This window comes from Chlorocebus sabaeus, chromosome 1 (assembly GCF_047675955.1).
Source record: "Chlorocebus sabaeus isolate Y175 chromosome 1, mChlSab1.0.hap1, whole genome shotgun sequence".
Lineage (NCBI taxonomy): Eukaryota > Metazoa > Chordata > Mammalia > Primates > Cercopithecidae > Chlorocebus > Chlorocebus sabaeus.
Genome location: NC_132904.1, coordinates 18,590,659 through 18,609,605, shown reverse-complemented (window position 1 = coordinate 18,609,605; position 18,947 = coordinate 18,590,659). Strand labels below are relative to the sequence as shown.

At 43.1% G+C, this 18,947-nt stretch overlaps 1 protein-coding gene across 7 annotated transcripts in view; it reads right to left on the bottom strand.

Annotated features, from left to right (window-relative positions):
• AMBRA1 (autophagy and beclin 1 regulator 1) overlaps positions 1–18,947 on the bottom strand; it is a 198,223-nt gene extending 179,276 nt beyond the window's left edge. For all 7 annotated transcript variants that reach the window (XM_008000119.3, XM_008000145.3, XM_008000126.3 and 4 more), the window contains exon 1: positions 18,741–18,947. The gene's annotated coding sequence lies outside the window, so the exon portion shown is untranslated. The remainder of the gene's footprint in view (positions 1–18,740) is intronic.

Here is an 18,947-nt window from a genome sequence, read left to right as displayed (position 1 = left end):
GAATCGCTGGAACCCGGGAGGCAGAGGTTGCAGTGAGCTGAGATTGTGCCACTGCACTCCAGCCTGGGTGACAGAGTGAGACTCTGTCTCAAAAAAAAAAAAAAAAAAAAAAAAAAAAAAAATCTCAGAGTCCATGCACTTTTCCTGCTGTACCATGCTCCCTAAGGGCAGAATAACTACACTGCACATGTGGCTGTAATATCAAGTCACTTCAAACTTTGACATAATTTCCTGACTGGAAGTTATGTAATTTAGCCATCTTTTCAATCTTTAGATTGGTTTAGCTAATTTTCTTTTATGATTCCTCAAATGAGTGGTCTTCCAGGGTTTCTCTTTTTAAGGAAGCAGAATCCTTTTTCCAAATGAAATCTTATGTGAAAACACTAAAATGTAAAGCAGGTCAAAGTTGAGCTGCTTTGGCTTAAGCAAGGTGGGAGAACTAAAGCTCTTCCTTACTCTCATGGCCAACTCTTGGGCACTTCCAAGGAATACTTTGAAAAATACTGGTTTAAAACTGAAGACTCTGCTTTCTCCATCTCAGCTCTACCATTTGGCAGCTGTATAACCTTTGACAAAAAACAATGTTTCACTTTCTCTCATCCTTTATAGGTTTGTTACAAATATTACATGTTAAAATAAATGTAAAACTCCCTATACATGGTTCACATCCAAAAGTTAGTTTCCTTCTTCTTTATCTACAGTGTTAATAGTTGTTGCCAATTCAAGAAAGCTCAATAAATATATCTGAAGATATTCTTGGCAGCAGAGAAGTGAACAAGTAAATGCTCCCGTAATTCAACTAAAATAAACGAACCTAATAAATCCTTCATTAAAAGTACCTTCATTAAAAGTATTAGTAACTCCCTCTTAGTCCTTTTGGGCTGCTTTAACAAAATACCAAAAACCACCCAGGCACGGTGGCTCACACCTGTAATCCCAGCACTTTGGGAGGCTGAGGCGGGTGGATCACCTGAGGTCAGAAGTTCAAGACCAGCCTGACCAACATGGTGAAATCCCATCTCTACTAAAAATACAAAATTATCCCAGCGTGGTAGCGCGTGCCTGTAATCCCAGCTACTCAGGGGTCTGAGGCAGGAGAATAGCTTGAATCCGGGAGGTGGAGGTTGCAGCGAGCTGAGAGTACCATCACATTCTAGCCGGGGCAACAAGAACAAAACTCCATCTTAAAACAAACAAACAAAACTGGGTAGCATTATAAATAACAGAAATTTGTTTTTTTGTTTTGTTTTGTTTTTTTGAGACAAGAGTCTTGCTCCGTCACCCAGGCTGGAGTACAGTGGTATGATCTCGGCTCACTGCAACCTCGGCCTCTGCCTCCCGGGTTCAAGCAATTCTTCTGCATCAGCCTCGCAAGTAGCTGGGACTACAAGTGTGCGACACCGCGCCCCGCTAATTTTTTGTCTTTTTAGTAGAAATGGGGTTTCGCCATATTGGCCAGGTTGGTCTCAAACTCCAGACCTCGTGATCTGCCTGCCACGGCGTCCCAAGGTGCTGGGATTACAGGAATGAGCCACCGTGCCCAGCCAGAAATTTTTTTTCAAAGTTCTGGAACTGGAAAGTCCATTGCTGTCTGGTAAGGGCCCAGGTCCCAGTTCACAGACAGCGCCTTATTGCTGTGTTCTCACATGCTAGAAGAGGCAAGGGGGTTTCTCAAGTCTCTTTTATAAGGGCTCTGTCCTCATGACCCAATCATCTCCGAAAAGCCCCCCCTTCTAATACCATCACTCTGTAGGTGAGGATTTCAATATATAAATTCCAAGTAGACATAAACATTTAGACCATAGCACCCTCCCAGCTTAGCCTCCCAGTCAGCCACTGACTCATGGACCCAAAACCACAATTTTGATAATAGAGAAAAAAGAGATCCCTTATGACACCCCTTAACATAGACATGATGTTTGAGATGGATAAGTTACTGTGGTACTGAGTATCTTAACTTTGGCATTTCCTGAGCTGAGCATTTCAACTGGCAACTTAATTCTAAGATTTAATGAGTGTTTTAATGTTCATATTCTACAACAGAATCTAATGTTCACTTGCCCATCTTCCAGGCTTCTATTTTTTCAGATACCGCAAGCCAAAAAATACATCTATGTCATGTGCATCCTCACCTAAGAAATTTTAAGCTGGCTCTTGCCTAAACCAGTCATTAAGAATCCATTGCCATGATCTATTATTAATAACATGTTCCCATTTCTTCATGTATAACCAGAGACCAAAGCTATTTTTATAGGAAAGAGATTGTCAGTCCCAATCTAAGCCCAGCCAACTCTCAAATCACACACTCTATGGAAGCTGCAGATGTTGGCTTTGATCACTATGATTCAGGAAGAATCATAACAGTAGATCACATAGCTAAGAAAAGAGTCATTTAAGATAAGGAAGACATCCCTGAGTATTCAATATGGATGTGGAATCCAAAAAGATTTAGAATACTAATCTAGTATTTTACCAGGAACCTTGAGCAATTCACCTGCTTTCTATTATTGCTTTGTGAAAAAAGTGAAAATACAGTCATGAAAATGCCAGAGACGTTGGTGTTTGCTGTTGTTTTGTACACAGGGATCTCCATGTGTTGCTGAGGCAGGTCTCGAACTCCTGGGCTCAAGAGATCCTCCCGCCTCAGACTCCCAAAGTCCTGGGATTACAGGCATGACTCACTGTGCCCAGCCAGACATACTGCTTTGATTAACCATCAATTATGTCCCAGGGTTACCAGGGACCTCAGCAAGTCATCTCTGTCATCTCCCTCATTTCTAAACAAGCTCACACCTAAATGATCCCAGAAAGATAGTCTTTGGAGAAGATACTTCACAATATCCCTTGGTAACAACATTTCAGTATCTTGTAGTCAGGAAGTTCTTCCTAATATGTAATCTACATCCTTTATGTTGCAATTAAAACACATTCCCTCTTGTCCTGTCCTCTATGGAAAGAGAACATCTGCTTAACACCACCTGAACAATATCCCTCCAAGAGATTATAAAATATAGGAAGCCGGTTTCAAATAGCTTCATGTAAATGCAACATGGCTTTATATGGGTCACCTTAGACAAAGAACATGATTAAGAGTCTTAAATTCCTAATTCCATCACTGACTTGCTCTGAAGATGATAGGAAGTTAAAACCATGCAGATGCTGTGCTTCAATTATCCCATCAGTAAAATGCAAATAATAAAACCAGAATGTTAGAACTCAGTTCTTCATACAGGAAAGAGATTCTGAGTCCCAATCTAAGACCAGCCAAACTCAGAAATCACATACTCTGGAGAAGCTGCAGATGTTGGCTTTGATCTCTAACATGTCAGAAGATCATTAACAGTAATATATCAATAATATATTACCATAGGACCTGCAATTCCATTCCTAGGTATATTCCTGAACTAACTGAAAATAAGCCCACACACATGCATGTTCAAAGCAACACTATTCACAATAGCAGAAGGCAGAAACAGCCCAAATGTTCTTCAATGGATGAATGGATAAACAAATGTGATATATACACACAATGGAATATTATTCAGTCGTGAAAAGGTATGAAGTACTGACAAATACTCCAATGGAGGTAAATAAACCTCCAAACATTACGCTAAGTCAAAGAAGTCAGACACAAAAGATCACATATTGGCCGGGCGCGGTGGCTCAAGCCTGTAATCCCAGCACTTTGGGAGGCCGAGACGGGTGGATCACGAGGTCAGGAGATCGAGACCATCCTGGCTAACACGATGAAACCCCGTCTCTACTAAAAAATATAAAAAACTAGCCGGGCGATGTGGCGGACGCCTGTAGTCCCAGCTACTCGGGAGGCTGAGGCGGGAGAATGGCGTGAACCCGGGAGGCGGAGCTTGCAGTGAGCTGAGATCCGGCCACTGCACTCCAGCCTGGGCGACAGAGCGAGACTCCGTCTCAAAAAAAAAAAAAAAAAAAAAAAAAAAAAAAAGATCACATATTGTAGTATGACATTTATATGAAATATCCAGAATAGATCAATCCACAGAGACAGAATGCAGATTGGTGGTTATCGGGCTGGAGGAAGGGTGGAATGAGGATAAACTGCTTAACTGGTAAGGGGTTTTACTTCGGAGAGATGATAATGTTTGAAACTCAACAGGTTTGAAATATCCAGAATAGGTCAATCCACAGAGACAGAATGCAGATTGGTGGTTATCGGGCTGGAGGAAGGGCGGAATGAGGATAAACTGCTTAACTGGTAAGGGGTTTTACTTTGGAGAGACGGTAATGTTTGAAACTAAACAGGTTGCAGAACACTGTGAATGTACTTAAATGTCACTGAATTGTTCATTTTAAGATGGCTAATTTTATGTGAGGTGAATTTCAGTTCAGTAAGTCCTTATTCTAAAAAAAAAAAAAAAAAAAAAAAAAAAAAAATGCAGCCAGGCAGGGTGGCTCATGCCTATAATCCCAGCACTTTGGGAGGCCGAGGTGGGCAGATCACCTGAGGTTGGGAGTTCGAGACCAGCCTGACCAATATGGAGAAACCCTGTCCTACCAAAAGTACAAAATTAGCCGAGCATCGTGGTGCATGCCTATAATCCCAGGTACTCAGGAGGTGGAAGCAGGAGAATCACTTGAACCCGGGAAGAGGAGGTTGCGGTGAGCCAAGATCGTGCCATTGCACTCCAGCCTGGGCAACAAGAGTGAAACTCTGGCTCAAAAACAAAACAAAACAAAAAATGCTAGAAGCTGAGTGTGGTGGTCTGTACCTGTAATCCAACTACTTGGGAGGCTGAAAGAGGAGGAAAGCTTGAGTTCAAGGCTACAGTGAACTATGATCACCACTGCCGTCTAGCCTGGAAGAAAGAGTTTCTCAAATAAATAAATAAAAGAATGCTAGAAGAACTAATAAGGACAATGTCCATATAAGCATTTCCCAGGAAAGTTACCATATAAAATTCCAGGTAGGGACGGACGTGGCGGCTCATGCCTGTAATCCTAGAACCTTAGGAAGCCAAGGTGGGTGGATCACCTAAGCTCAGGAATTCGAGACCAGCTGGGCCAACATGACGAAACCCTGTCTCTACTAAAAACACAAAAATTAGCCAGGTGTGGTGGTATGTGCCTATAATCCCAGCTAGTTGGGAGGCTGAGGCAAGAGAGTTGCTTGAACCCAGGAGGCAGAGGTTGCAGTAGGCCAAGATTGCACCACTACACTCCAGCCTGGGCAACAGAGCAAGACTCTGTTTTACAAAAAAAAAAAAAAGAAATATATATATATACACACACACACATATATGTAGGACTGTAGCCAAAATGTTTATTATTATCATATCAATATGGCTAATTAGACTCTGTGCAAAGTATATAAATCACAAACTATTAATAGAAAAAGTATAGAACTCTGTCACAATTATACAATCACTATATGGAAATAAGAGCCAATAAACAAGTAAATGAATAAAGAGATTAACCAAGCACCTCAGCTAATTAGCTACAGCAACAATGACCACAGGAAAGCAATTAAAAAAAATAAGTAAATAAAGGAATGAACTTTAAAAGCCAATAATACCAAAATACTAAGACCCATTCAGTAGGGAAGTGAAAAAAGAAAGGCTAAACATAGCAAAGTTTAAAAGTACATAAAAAGGGCCAGGCATGGTGGCTCACACCTGTAATCCCAGCACTTTGGGAGGCTGAGGCAGGAGGATCACTTGAGGTCAGGAGTTCAAGACCAGCCTGACCAACATGGAGAAACCCTGTCTCTAATAAAAATAAAAAATTAGCGGCGCGTGGGGGTGTATGCCTATAATCCCAGCTACTCAGGAGGCTGAGGCAGGAGAATCGCTTGAACCCGGGAGGCAGAGGTTGCAGTGAGCTGAGATCACGCCACTGCACTCCAGCCTGGGCAACAAGAGCAAAACTCCATCTCAATAAATAAATAAATAAATAAAGTAACATAAAAAATGGATAAACCCTTAAGGCCAACATAAAAAGGCCATGAGAATCATTACTCTGACCATTTTGCAAATATCTTCATGCCCTCACTCTTTTCTCTCTTAATATAACCTTCTGGGGCAAGATACCAAGCTAGGCAGCCAAGAATACAAAAAATGGAAAGGTACAGCTTCTATCTTCATAGATCTTACTGTCTTAGAGTATACTTCTTATGAGGAAACAGACATGTTTTGTTTCGAGATGGAGTCTTGTTCTGGGATCGCCCAGGCCAGTCCAGTGAGGGGATCTCAGCTCACCACAACCTCCACCTCCCCAGTTCAAGTGATTCTACTGCCTCAGCCTCCTGAGGAGCTGGGATTACAGGTGTGTACCTCCACACCTGGCTAACTTTTGTATTTTTAGTAGAGACATGGTTTCACCATGTTGGCCAGGCTGGTCTTGAACTTCTGACCCCAGGTGATCTGCCTGCCTCGACCTCCCGAATTGCTGGGATTACAGGCATCAATCACCACACCCAGCCTACACATGTTAATAATCAAAATACACAGACCATCTCCACTTCATCCCTTCCCATGCCTTAAACCCAATTCAATTGAGCTTCTGGCCCTGCTTTCCTCCAATATTGTTCTTGCTATAATCATCAATGATCTCTGTGTTGCTAAATCCAACAATGTACAGTGATTACTCCCTTCCTGAAATATGCTCTTATGTTGGTTTCTCTAATAACAAGCTCTTAGATTTTCTCTTGAATTCCTTGGAGCATGGTCTTCTCCTCCTACTCTATACTTGTTCTCTAGGAGATCTCATCCACTTCCCTTTGTTGTAAATACCATCTATATACTAATACCATCCAGATTTCTCCCCAGCGGCACTTTTGTGAATCAGCCCAGAGACTACGTACTTGATATCTACACTTGTATGTTTTCACAGGCATCTAACACTTAGCATGGCTAAAACTGAGATCTTCATTCCACTCCCCAACTCTAATCCAAATCTACTCCTCCTCCAATGTTTCCATCTCAGAAACACCACCTTCATCTACCCAGATGCTCAGGCCAAAAATCTGGAATTATACTTGACACCTTCCTCTTCCCACACATCCAATCCATTAAGTCTTGCCTGTCCTAATTCTAAAATATCTACTGAATCTTTCTACTTCTATCTCCACTGCTTACAGTCTAATCCAAACCATCATTGCCTTTTGCCTGGACCTCTGTAATACTTCCTAACCACACTTCCCCCATTTCTTCTCTTTCCAAATCACTCCCCACAATGTACCCACAGTAATGGGGTACTGCTGTTGTTATTGTTGTTTTGGAGACAGAGCCTTGCTCTGTCACCCAGCCTGGAGTGCAGTAGCATGGTTTTAAGCTCACTGCAGCCTCAACCTCCCCAGACCAGGTGATCCTCCCACCTTAGCCTCCCAAGTAGCTGGAAGCACAGGTGTGAGCCACCACACCCAGCTAATTTTTTTGAACTTTTTGTAGAGATGGGATCTCACCACGTCATCCATGCTGGCCTCAAACTCCTGAGCTCAAGCAATCCCCCCGCCTCAGCCTCCCAAAGTGCTGGGATTACAGACATAAACCACCGTGCCCAGCCCCAGAGTAACGTTTTAAAATAATATATAAGGTCATGACACTCATGCTTAAAACCTTCAAAATCTTCTAATTATACTCAGGATAAAAATCCAAAAGCCGGCCAGGTAAGGTAGCTCATGCCTGTAATCCCAGGACTTTGGGAGGCCAAAGCGGGTGTATCACCTGAGGTCAGAAGTTCAAGACCAGCCAGGACAACATGGTGAAACCCTGTCTCTACTAAAAATGAAAAAATTTGGCCGGGTGCGGTGGCTCAAGCCTGTAATCCCAGCACTTTGGGAGGCCGAGACGGGCGGATCACGAGGTCAGGAGATCGAGACCATCCTGGCTAACACAGTGAAACCCCGTCTCTACTAAAAACACAAAAAACTAGCCGGGCGAGGTGGCGGGCGCCTGTAGTCCCAGCTACTCGGGAGGCTGAGGCAGGAGAATGGCGTAAACCCGGGAGGCGGAGCTTGCAGTGAGCTGAGATCCAGCCACTGCACTCCAGCCCGGGCGACAGAGCAAGACTCCGTCTCAAAAAAAAAAAAAAAAAAAAAAAAAAAAAAGAAAAAATTTGACCAGGCACGGTGGCTTTCCTGATCAAGACGTCAGGAGATCGAGATCATCCTGGCCAACACGTGAAACCCCGTCACTACTAAAAATACAAAAAATTAGCTGGGTGCAGTGGCGGACGCCTATAGTCCCAGCTGCTTGGGAGGCTGAGGCAGGAGAATGGCGTGAGCCTAGGAGGCGGAGCTTGCAGTAAGCCAAGATCGCGCCACTGCACTCCTGCCTGGGCGACAGTGAGAGATTCTGTCTCAAAAAATAAATAAATAAATAAATAAATAAATAATTTTAAAAATTACCCATGTGTGGTGGCACGTGACTGTAGTGCCAGCTACTCGAGAGGCTGACGCAGGAGAATCACTTGAACCCAGGAGGCGGAAACTGCACTGAGCTGAGACCACATTACCGCACTCCAGCATGGGTGACAGGGCAAGATTCCACCTAAAAAAAAAAAAATTCCAAAGACCTTGCTGCCTGTAATTTCACCACTATGGGAGGCCAAGGTGGGAAAGGATCTCTTCAGTCCAGGAGTTTAAGATCAGCCTAGGCAACATAGTGAGGCTTTGTCTCTACAAATAATCAAAAATTACCTAGGCATGGTAGTGGGTGCCTCTAGTCCAAGCTACTTGGGAAGCTGAGGTGGGAGGATCCTTGAGCCTAGAAGGTCAAGACTACAGTGAGCTGTGATCACACCACTGCATGCTAGCCTGGGAAACAGAGACCCTGTCTCAAAAAAAAAAAAAAAAAATCCGAAAGCCTTGACATAGTCGTGCCTAAATCTCTATCCTCATTCTATGCCTCTTTCCTCCATCCCCTACTGTTCACTGTATTCCAACCATATCAATCTTCTTCCAGTTTCTCAAATGTGTCAAGTTCCTTCCTATCTTGGGAATTTCATACATGCTAGTCCCTTCCCTTTCTATCCTTCTAGTCTCTGCTTAAATATCACTTCTTCAGAAAAATACTTCTCAAACCTCCAGTTTAATTCAGGTTCCCCTACTATAATCTCTTTTTATTTTTCTGGCATAGGTTTGTCACACATTGCAATTATATGTTTATTGGTATAATTATTTGTTTACTGTCTCTCTTTCCTCTGGACTATAATCTCCATAAACTGGACTATAATCTCCATAAAGGCATGGACATCTATTTTTCCACTCTACTCTTAGTATATTGACCTAGTGTTTAGCTTAAAGTGTTTAGTAGTTGAGAATCAGTATAACTTAGAGGTTAAGGGCAGGGGAACGTGGAGCCAGGTTGTGTGGACTCGAATCCTGGTTCTGCCATTTGCTAGCTATATACCTTGGGCAAATTGCTTAACTTCTCTGTGCCACAACTGCTACATCAATAAAATGGGAAGAATAAAAGTGCTTATGTCATAAGGTTGTTAGTGAAAATGAAAAGAATCAACGAAAAGTGCTTACTACAGTACCTGGCACAAAGCATTCATAAGGACTGGTTCTGATCAGAACCAATATTTGATAGACAAACAAAAGTCTGAAAAAGTAAGAATTGAGACACAGGATCGCAACCAAGACATAGTTCTAAAAGGCTTCACAGGGATATGTCATAACTTAAAAAAAAAAATCCATAGTACATAATACACAGCATTATGGTATCCTCACTGCCTACTGAAGGAGTACACATGCAACAAACATTTATCAAATGAATGACTAAAAAATACACACTCTGCTATAATCACTAGATAGAATTTTTAAAAAATTTTTTTGAGACAGGGTCTTGCCATGATGATGCCCAGGATGGAATATAGTGGTGTGATCTTGGTTCACTGCAGGCTCAGGCAATCCTCCTGCCTCAGCCTCCCAAGTAGCTGGGACTACAGGCATGCACCACCATTTACAGCTAATTTTTAAAAATTGTTGCCAGGCGCAATGGCTCACATCTGTAATCCCACCACTTTAGGAGGCCAAGGTGAGTGTATAACGTGAGGTCAGGAGTTCGAGACCAGGATGGCCAACATGGTGAAAACCCGTCTCTACTAAAAATACAAAATTATCTGGACATGGGCCCAGGCGCGGAGGCTCACGCCTGTAATCCCAGCACTATGAGAGGCCAAGGTGAGTGGATCATCTGAGGTCAGGAGTTCGAGACCAGCCTGACCAATGTGGAGAAACCCTGTCTCTACTAAAAATACAAAATTAGCTGGACGTGGTAGTGCATGCCTGTAATCCCAGCTATTGGGGAGGCTGAGGCAGGAGAATCGCTTGAACCTGGGAGGTGGAGGTTGTGGTGAGCTGAGATTGCGCCATTGCACTCCAGCCTGGGCAACAAGAGCGAAACTCCATCAAAAAAAAAAAAAAGGTTATCTGGATGAGGTGATGGGCGCTTGTAAACCCAGCTACTCAGGAGGCTGAGGCAGGAGAATCACTTGAACATGGGAGGTAGAGGTTGCAGTGAACTGAGATCACACCACTCACTGCATTCCAGCCTGGGCGACAGAGTGAGACTCTTTTAAAAAAAAAAAAAGAAAAGAAAAAAAAGGGCCGGGCGCGATGGCTTGCACCTGTAATCCCAGCACTTAGCACTTTGGGAGGCTGAGGTGGGCAGATCACAAGGTCAGCAGATCGAGACCATCCTGGCTAACACGGTGAAAGCCTGTCTCTACTAAAAATACAAAAATTAGCCAGGTGTGATGGCATGCACCTGTAGTCCCAGCTACTCGGGAGGCTGAGGCAGGAGAATCGCTTGAACCCAGGAGGTGGAGGTTGCAGTGAGCTAAGATTGCACCACTGCACTCTAGCCTGGGCGACAGATCAAGACTTCAAGACTTATTATATATATATAAAATCCCAGCCTCCCAAACTGCTGGGATTACAGGTATAGTCCACCACACCAGGCATAAAGACCTTTATAATTAGAAAATAACAATAATTTTTTTTTTTGAGATGGAGTTTCGCTCTTGTTGCCCAGGCTGGAGTGTGATGGCGCGATCTCGGCTCACTGCAACCTCTACCTCCCTGGTTCAAGCGATTCTCATGCCTCAGCCTACCAAGTAGCTGGGATTACAGGTATGCACCACCACACCCAGCTAATTTGTATTTTTAGTAGAGACGGGGTTTCTCCACGTTGGTCAGGCTGGTCTTGAACTCCCAACCTCAGATGATCCACTCACCTCAGCCTCCCAAAGTGCTGGGATTACAGGCGTGAGCCACCGTGCCCGGCCGAAAATAATAATGATTTTTAAAGGTGGACGCAGTGGCTCACACCTGTAATTCCAGTACTTATGGAAGTTGAGGTGGGCAGATCACTTGAGGCCAGAGTTCAAGACAAGCCTGGCCAACATGGCAAAACCCTGTCTCTACTAAAAGAAATACAAAAATTAGTCAGGTGTGGTGGCACGCACCTATAATCCCAGCTACTCGGGAGGCTGAGGCACAAGGATCACTGGAACCCAGGAAGCAGAGTTTGCAGTGAGCCAAGATTGTGCCACTGCACCAGAGTAAGACTGTCTCAAAAAAAATAATAATAAAATAATTTTTGAATTAAAAATAAAGATTCATCTTTGTTTTCCTAGCTAGGATTTGAACCTATATCCTTTTACTTTAATTTGAAGGGTACTGAGGGGAAAGAGGGACAAATATTCTGTTTTAACTTCCTCTTCCCTATTAAAGTTTTACCAAAGCATCTAAACTTCAATCTAAGAATCACTATCATGTGTTCTTTTGGAAAACTTTATTTTGTTATAATAATAACATTGTTACTAACAACTGGCATATACAGCACCTAGCACTGTTCTAAATGCTTTATACATATTAACTAATTTAGTTATTACAACAACTATAACAACATTTTACAGATGAGGAGAGGCACAGAGAGACTAAGTAACTTCCCCAAGTTGTACAGCTAGTAAGTAGGGGTGCTGAAATTTGAACCAGGCTGCTTGACTCCAGGAGTCAGTGCAACTATGCTGCTATTCAAAAGTCTGGGGAGAGAAATTTTTCTGTCCTGTTTTCAGTGGTCACCTAGAATAAAATATTCCAATTTTCTCTGCAAGTCAAATGTGCTTATTAATCCTCTCCAACTCAGCAAAATTTCAGATGCTTCATTACACTATAGGTATATATGCCTATGATCTATTCTGGAGAGCAGAAATAAGTGATGAAATCATGAAGTGTGAAATTTGTTTCAGCTCATTTTACAGAAATACAACTTCAGGCCAGGCACAGTGGCTCACGCCTGTAATCCCAACATGTTGGGAGGCCAAGGCGGGCAGATCACCTGAAGACATGAGTTTGAGACCAGCCTGGCTAACATGGTGAAAACCCATCTCGACTCAAAATACAAAAATTAGCCAGACACGGCGGAACACACCTGTAGTCCCAGTTACTCGGGAGGCTGAGGCACGAGAATCACTTGAACCCAGGAGGTAGAGGCTGCAGTGAATCAAGATTACACCACTGCACTCCAGCCTGGGCCACAGAGTGAGACCCTGCCACAAAAAAAAAAGTAAAAAATTAAACTCATTAGTCAAGCATGCTAGATATTTAAGTCATAGTTATCCTTGGCTATGTAAAACCCAATGTTATCATACATTAAATATCAGACAAATATTACATGTAGCAATCTTAAGTGACGGCTTAAATGGCAGCAGGGAAACTTAAATTTACACAATCACGATTTATGATTCCAACTTTTCAAGGGGATTAAGGATGCTATGACTGAAGGCTCCAATCCCTGTAAATACCCAGGGCCCACCTCACTTCTTCTTCCTCCGTCAGCCCTTGTTTATTTCCTTCAGAATACTTGTTTCAGTCTAAATTTCAACATTTATCAAATACCTATGTTTTCCACTGGAATAAACTCCATAAGGATAAGAACACCTATGTCTACCATTGTATCCCAACATCTAATGAGTCTTCAATAAATATTTGCTAGATGAACAAACTTCTGCAAAGCTAAGGGTTGATACACACAGTCACAATCAAGAAATAGCTCCACAAGGTCTGACGGGAATATTTCTGACCTCAGAAATAAACACAGTACCCAGCCTGGGTGACACACCGAGACTCCATCTCAAAAAAAAATAAATAAATAAAATAAATTTAAAAAAAAGAAATAAACACCGTACCAAAACAACACACAATGAAGAAAGAAAAAAAATTTGGGTAGAGAAGTGAAGATTATTAACTCTAAGAACAGAGGAAGAGACAGAAAATAAGTTAGAAAAGAAAAGGAAGGAGGCCGGGTGCTGTGGCTCACGCATGTAATCACAGCACTTTGAGAGGCCAAGTTGGGTGGATCACTTGAGGTCAGGGGTTCAAGACCAGCCTGGCCAACATGGTGAAACCAGGTCTCTACTAAAAACACAAAATTAGCTGGGTATGGTGGCACGTGTCTGTAATCCCAGCTACTCGGGAAGCTGAGGAGGGAGAATCACTTGAACCTGGGAGGCTGAGGTTGCAACGAGCCGAGATAGCGCTGCTGCACTCCAGGAGGCTGGGTGACAGAGCGAGACTCCATCTCAAAAAAAAAAAGAGAGAAAGTAGCAAGTTGCCCAAGAACTTAAATAACATCTGTTCATTGTTGTTGTAAAACAGCACAGAAGTTAACACTTGAAGAGTACTTTATCTTTTTAAAGCATTTTCACATACTTTTTCTCAACGTAATCAACGTAAGTATTATGATGGGCTGGGCACAGTGGCTCACACCTGTATTCCCAGCACTTAGGGAGGCCAAGGCAGGTGGATCACCTGAGGTCAGGAGTTTGAAACCAGCCTGATTAACGTGGTGAAAACCCATCTCTACTACAAAAAAAAATACAAAAATTAACCAGGCACATGCCTGTAGTCCCAGCTACTAGGGAGGCTGAGGCAGGAGAATTGCTTGAACCCAGGAGACGGAGGATACAGTGAGCCGAGATTGCACCATTGCACACCAGACTGGGCAACAAGAGTGAAACTCCATCTCAAAAAAAAAAAAAAAAAAAGGATTATGATGGATGTTTTACTTTTCCATTCTTTAAATACAGACTCAGAAAAGCATTCAAAGCCTTTGATTTGAATCTCAGCTCTACTATACCTACTGTGTGATCTTGGTTAAATTATTTATTGTCACTGAGCTTCAGCAAAAAAAATGGAAAAAAACAGTATCTCTATAAGGAAATTAACATCTACTATAAAGGACTCTTACAAGTATTAAATGAAATAACACATGTAAAGAACATGACACAGTAAATGCTCAATAAAGGACACTAACCTTCCCTATAGCCTCCTTAAATAATTTATACAAGACTTCTCAGGTAGTAAACCTAGGGCTTAAACCCAGATCTCCTAATTACTTAATGTATTTTCTCCTTACATTACATTGGCAGGCTGCCACATAGTACTGGACACATAAATACATTCTGACAATAACTAATCACAAAATTTTTATCCATCAGTAACTAATTTTAGCTGTGCAAAAAAAAAAAAATTGATCATATTAACCTGGGGGAGCTAGAAAAGATAAAATATAAATGACCCCAAACCACAGGACAGGCTGTACCAGAACACTTCTGTACAAACAGAAATTAAGACACTGAAAGCTCTCTGAGTTTATAAGGAACAATTGGAGAATGAAACAAGAATGACTGTGATTAAAGGAACTTAAGTTTTTTTGGGATAAACCAAACCACTGGGCAAAAAAATGTGGATTCCACTCCAAAATAACTCTATCAAGGCTGAGGCATATCTTGGAAAAAGACACCTTACTGTGCTAACAACGAAACATTTTCTCTTATTCCTTTAAGAGTGAGATAAATTGGAAGAGTAAGAGAAACTGTCAACTTAAACAGACAACATTCACCAATATGCTTGAGGACCATAATGTTTGGATTCGATATTAACAAGCACCCTAAAGTTACAAGATCAAAACAAAAGTTTTATAAGTATCCTAACACATATTGAAAATATTGTGAAAATTATACAGTATAAAAACATATGGCCAGGCACGGTGGCTCACGCCTCTAATCTGAGCAGTTTTGGAGGCCAAGGTGGGCGGATCACAAGGTCAGGAGATCAAGACCACCCTGGCCAACATGGTGAAACCCCATTTCTACTAAAATACAAAAAATTAGCTGGGCATGGTGGTGCACACCTGTAGTCCCAGCTACTCGGGAGGCTGAGGCACAGGAATCTCTTGAACCCAGGAGGCAGAGGTTGCAGTGAGCCGAGATTGCGCCACTGCCTCCAGCCTGGTGACAGAGCAAGACTCTGTCTCAAAAAAATAAATTTAAAAAAATGTAGGCCAGGTGCATGCACCTGTAGTTCCAGCTATTGGGGAGGGCTACTTGAGCCCAGGAGTTTGAGTCCAGCCTGAGCAACATAGGGAGACCTCATCTCTCACAAAAAAAAAAAAAAAAAGTAAATTACTACTTTATTAATAAAAATAATTGTTTTTTAACGACAAACATAACTAATATTTTTCAAACGATGTACATAACTCTGTTCCAGGTCAAGTTCTAGAAGTTCAAATCTTCAATCATCTCCAAGAACTTTCTTACTAAAAGACAGAATTCATTTACATTCTGAACCTGTTCAGTTTTTAAAGGAAATGTCAAAAAAGAACCCAATCTAACATTGACAGAACAATGCAAGATTTAACCAAGTAAGTTAAAAGCTGAGTGAAAACACAAAAAATTAGTCGGGCATGGCGGCCTGCGCCTGTAATCCCAGCTACACGGGAGGCTGAGGCAGGAGAATTGCTTGAATCCGGGAAGTGGAGGTTGCAGTGAGTTCCACTGCACTCCAACCTGGGCGTCAGAGCAAGACTCCATCTCAAAAAAAAAAAGAAAAGAAAAGAAAAAGAAAAAAAGCTGAGTGAACTTCTATCACAAAGCATGGGATAAGTTGATTAAGTTGATAAGCTCTATCCCTGTAACCTCCCATCAACACCACCAAATTTCTTGGCCTCAATTCACCTTAAGCCTCTGCCAATTATTTCCTGCAGAAACATAATAAAATATTCCTAAGATTGCTTCAAGACACTCACAGCAATTTCCATTTGTTGTTTAGCATTCATTAGGAGCCAATGAGATATTCCTTATAACTCTAAATTCTACACAGAACTTATCAATTCCCAGTGGACAAGGTTGCTTTCTTCTCTACATTCTTTTATCTGATATACATTCTCTTCTACCATAAAAACTTTTTCAAAAATGCACATTCTTAGCTTGACTCCCCAATCTAGATTCTCCATAAAGATAGTGTGGTGGCTCTTCATTAATCCCTTTCTGGGAGCACTGAGGTCGTGTAACTAGGAAATTGCTCATGATTAAGGGCCATTCATTTAAATCTTGCTGACCTCACACAAAAAAATTAAAGGAACAGTAATCTTTCCAAAACTTATACAAGAATACTAAAATAGTGGGAGAATGTCGCCTTGTACAGTCTCCACTCAAGGACTAGGAACTGAATCTCTATACCCTTAAAACCACTCTCTTGGCCGGGCGCGGTGGCTCATGCCTGTAATCCCAGCACTTTGGGAGGCCAAGGCAGGTGGATCACGAGGTCGGGGGTTCAAGACCAGCCTGGCCAAGATGGTGAAACCCCATCTCTACTAAAAATACAAAAAATTAGCCAGGTGTGGCGGTGATCCCAGCTACTCGGGATGCTGAGGCAGAGAACTGCTTGAACCTGGGAAGCGGAGGAGGTTGTAGTGAGCTGAGATAGCGCCACTGTACTCCAGCCTGGGGGGCAAAGCAAGACTCTGTCTCAAAACAAACAAACAAACACACAAACAAAAAACACCCTCCTACTGATTCTTACTGATTCTACATACTTTGGAAACGTATACAACCCAGAATGACCTCAAGACTGATTTTTTTTTTTTTTTTTTTTTTTTTTTTGATACAGAGTTTGGCTCTTGTTGCCCAGGCTGGAGTGCAATGATGTGATCTCGCTCATGGCAACTTCCGCCTCCCGGATTCAAGTGATTCTCCTGCCTTACCCTCTCGAGTAGCTGGGATTACAGGCATGCACCACCATGCCCGGCTAATTTTGTATTTTTAGGTTTCTCCACATTGGTCAGGCTGGTCTCGAACTCCCGACCTCAGGTGATCCACCCGCCTTGCCCTCCCAAAATGCTGGGATTACAGGTGTGAGCCACTGCACCCGGCAGGCTGATATTTTTTTTTCCCCAACAAAGAAGTGACACAAATTAGGATCATGACACTGAATCCGATGAAAATGAGAGACAGTTCCCAAACTTTCCAAGTTGGGAAGGAAAAGAGAACCACAAAGGAGTTTCATTTAAATATCTCAATATTTGAATGATTTCTACATAGAGCCTTTTTTAGCTTTTGTATGTGCAGTGACCAAACTACTAATCAAATATAACAAAACTGGGCGGGCGCGGTGGCTCATGCCTGTAATTCCAGCACTTTGAGAGGCCAAGGTGAGCGAATCACTTGAGGCCAGGAGTTCAAGACCAGCCTGGCCAACGTGATGAAACCCCACTTTACTACAAATACAAAAATTAGCCGAGTGTGGTGGCGCGCGCCTGTAGTTCCAGCTAGTCAGGAGACAGAGGCAGGGGAATCGCTTGAACCCGGGAGGCAGAGGTTGCAGTAAGCCAAGATTGTGCCTCTGCACTCCAGTTTGGGCGACAGAGCGAGACTGTCTTAAAAAAAAAAAAAGAGAGAGAGAGAGAGAGACTCCTTGGGTTTCCTTTGGATACTCCCCAGAAAGCAGACCCTCACACAGGGCAAGCGTTTGCCTTCAAAGTCTTGACCATCCTCTACTAGACTAACCACAAACACTATAGTTGTTAAGATTTCCAAAGAGGCTGGGGAGAAGGAGGATAAACCAACCAGGAAACAATGTAGACAACAAGGTTATCAGGAAACAAAGTAGGCAACAAGGTTATCAAGAAACAAAAAGAAACTGTCATTGCTACACTAGCTAAAATGATACAGACTTTGAAAAGCTAAACAGCCAAGAAACCACATGGTTCCTTTACTTCTGAAGCCTCTAGTGACAGGATTTGTATTCCTAACAGTCTATATTCCTAGGAAAAGAGGGATCACAGGCGATCAAACAACAACTCACTGTTTTCATAACTTGACTGGTAACTGGGGGGAAGGGAACTGGTAAATGACAAAAAGTGACTTACAGTGCATTTAATGATCTGTTGGGGATATGGGGGGAAGTCACGTCCCAGACATCAGCCTCAGTTTCCCCAGCCAAAAAAGGCGAGAACATGACACTTCGCTCAGAGGAGCCAGAGGACCTTGTTCCATACGCCTCCACCTACTCAAAGGTCCCTTCAAAGGCTGGACTCAGTAGGGGTCCCCAGTGCAACTGAGGCATGACACCCGGAGACTTCGGGGTGGGGGGAAAGGATAAAGGAAGGTAGGTCAAAGTGCGCAAAGCTCTGTCGGTTCCTGGAAAGCCATTTTCCCCACACACTGGGGGTGCCCTAGACCCAACATCTCCTCCCAAAAGAACCACACCGGGAAGCCCCAGCATCTCTCCCTCCTTCTGGCTTCTCCCACGGTTCCGGGCTGCCCCACCGGCCGCGCCCCTCAACGCAGTCCGGTAGCCCCTCCTCTGGCAGTGTCACGGCGGCCGGCCCGCCTGCCCACCCGCCGGCGCCAAGGTCTTCCCAACCCCGCGGCGGAAGGATGCCGGGCTGGGCCTCCCAGGCTCCTCCTGGGCCTACCTGCAAGGCAGACGGGAGCTCGGTTTGCAGTCCAGCGGACGAGCTGAGCCACAGGGAAAAAGAAGGAGGAGGCACGAATAAAGCAAAGGGTCCGCTCTACTGACCGGCAGGAGAAGGCGGCTTGAGCGCGGGGCCTCGCGGATAACTCAGTCCTCGACCCGGCGCCGCCGCCGCTCAGGAGACATCAAGCAAGAAGACGGCGCAAAA